Raw genomic sequence first — 2,684 nt, 5'->3', positions numbered from 1 at the left:
GCTCCTCCGATATGTATACCACAACTTGTTTGTGACTTACAAACGACCATTATTAACTTCTTATTGAAACATGATCTTTAAGTTTTTAATCATATCACATGTCCCTTGATTCTCATGAACCTTCTGGAGGTCATAGGTCTTACATGAGAGCATAAAGCATGTTATCTCATATTGTCCAATGAATCTTATGAATCCTTCATTTTGATATGAAGTAGACGAGTCATAAGAAGGTGCATCTAGGAGAGGGCTTCTAATGACGTGCAACTCCTTTTGTATTTGAGGACTATCCTCAAGTTACCATACTAGAAGGCGAAGTTTGCACCATCGAGCTTGTCCTTCTCAAGGGGATATAGAAGGGACAAGTTTATGGAAGTAGTAGCCATCTACAAAAGAATTTATAAAGTTAAATTTTAGTATTTTTCAATATTAAAAACCTTCATAAATTGATTTTCCTTGTGTTTGTTATAATACCCAATTTAAGAAAAGGCTATGATCCACACTTAATGAGTACAATTATGCTATGTTGGTCATATGTAGAATGATAGATTCAACAAGTAGTAAAGGATTATTAATTGTGTCATTATACAACTCTTAGATCTTTAAAGGACTCTAGTAAGACAATAATTGATTTCAATTCAACATGTTTACTCCATTCCTAGCCCCATGCTTAGGTGTGACTAGGGCCTAGTTAAATTGTTCAAGGGGTTGACTAAAAAGACACCTTATTTTTCCATATAGACACCCTATTTGATTTTTAAGAATGTTTTATTGATTGAATTTGCATTATTTTTTAGAAAAATAAATTATAAACAGTGTTGACTTATAATAAAAGTGTTCATAAGGGTGCCTAGAGATTCCCCATGGGATGGCATATGGCAAGGTCGTTGATATATGAATTTCTATTTTCTAGTAGTGTCGTCACGTCTAGCTATTCTACATTAACAAAGATGTTGGCTTTTAATAAGAAATAATAAAAGAAAAGGGAAGCTTAAAGCAGTAAGCTGTAATTATTTACAAAATAAACCCCAACATAAATATCCCCTTTAATGCTTTTTAGGGTAGCCACTTAATTTAACTACCATATATTGGATGCCTTCTTATCTTCTTATTCAGTATAGAATCCTTTGAAAACATATCTTTAACAACCAAATATGTTGGATGCCTTCGTATCTTTGTAAATATCATATGTTGGATGCCTCCTTATCTTCTTATTTAACGCAGCATCTTTGAAAACAATATATGCTTCAAAAAGCTTCTCACTGTGACATAAATTTGAAAATAAGATTCACTATAAAATTATTGGAAGGTATGATAACGACTCATTGAATTCTTGTATAATTTATAGTTTTGTGTCAAATTAATTCACCACATAATTGTTAATTTTCAAAACGAGCGACAAAACGCTAAAATAAGATATTAAGTTGGGCAATTTGCAATGGTTAATTATCTTGTAACAAAAATACAAACATGATGGATAAAATTGATTGCTCTATCGTATTTCAAAGTTGCTTTAGCATTTGAACAAGTATCATGGTTAGCTTGCAACAAAACTACGTACACATATGACCATTATTAAAAAACTTAATCTGGCATTGATACTACCATACACGATAACACGATGACCGAATTCCTACAGAGTATTTATAAGTTATAACCACATAGAACCTATCATTTTCTTCCAAGAGGCTGGGTATTAGATACCCTCTTGAAAAGTTAGATTAGAATAATGCATAATAGACACTTGTATACTGGAGAAGTACTATAAAATTATTGCACATATACCTACGTTCATCATTCATCGTATACATTAAACAACTAGAAACGTTCAATACAAGGAAACTAAGTATGCGAAGGCCATTTCTCTACATCTGTCAAAGAACTGAGATGCGTTTTCAGAAATTACCCATGAAACTCAACGAACAAGAATTGCTAGCTTTCTTCAAACGACATGACGTCAACAAAGACAACCAGCTTTCATGGGATGAGCTGAAACAAGCTTTTAATGATCTTGGTGTGAGTTGGGTATCCTGGACTACAGATCGTGCAATGTTGCAAGCTGATGATAATGAAGATGGGTATATTAGTGAGGGGGAGATGGAGAAGCTTATTCAATTTGCTCTCAAATGTAAACTTACTATCAAGTAACTTTAGTTTGAACATGATGCAGTTAGTTTGAATAGGCTGCAGCTTCCTTCATGCGAAGTGTAGGATCTCACTGGTCCATTTAACATTTTGCCTATTAATACTTAAAAGCATTTAGTTTATAGAGCTCAAACTCTTTTTCAATTTCTCTATACATTAACAGAGTTTTTTTTATTTTTAATTATTTAATTAATTTTATTATTACTTTTTTTTTTTTTGCAAAAATTGGGTTATTCCCATTTTGCTTTGTAAAAAGAGAAAATGACATAAAACCCAACTTTCCAAAGATAAAACACCTAAAAAAATCATAAATGTCAAAAATAGCTATGATTTTCTTAAGTGGATCTCATTTTCAAAGGTGTATAAGGTTTTTTTGCTAATTTCTAACCTCCATAACTTTTTCATCCAAACTTTGTTTAAGCTAAAATTCTTTAATTTGTGTTTTTGTAATAAGGTTTTTCATTGACATGTTACACTGCAAATTTAGATGTTGAAAAGTCATATTTCTGTTAACTCCAAAATAGGTTACTCGATGAAAAACA

This window comes from Lactuca serriola, chromosome 6, assembly GCF_051521515.1.
Source record: "Lactuca serriola cultivar US96UC23 chromosome 6, Lser_US96UC23_V15, whole genome shotgun sequence".
NCBI classification, from domain to species: domain Eukaryota; kingdom Viridiplantae; phylum Streptophyta; class Magnoliopsida; order Asterales; family Asteraceae; genus Lactuca; species Lactuca serriola.
Note: the sequence above shows the minus strand (reverse complement) of the source record.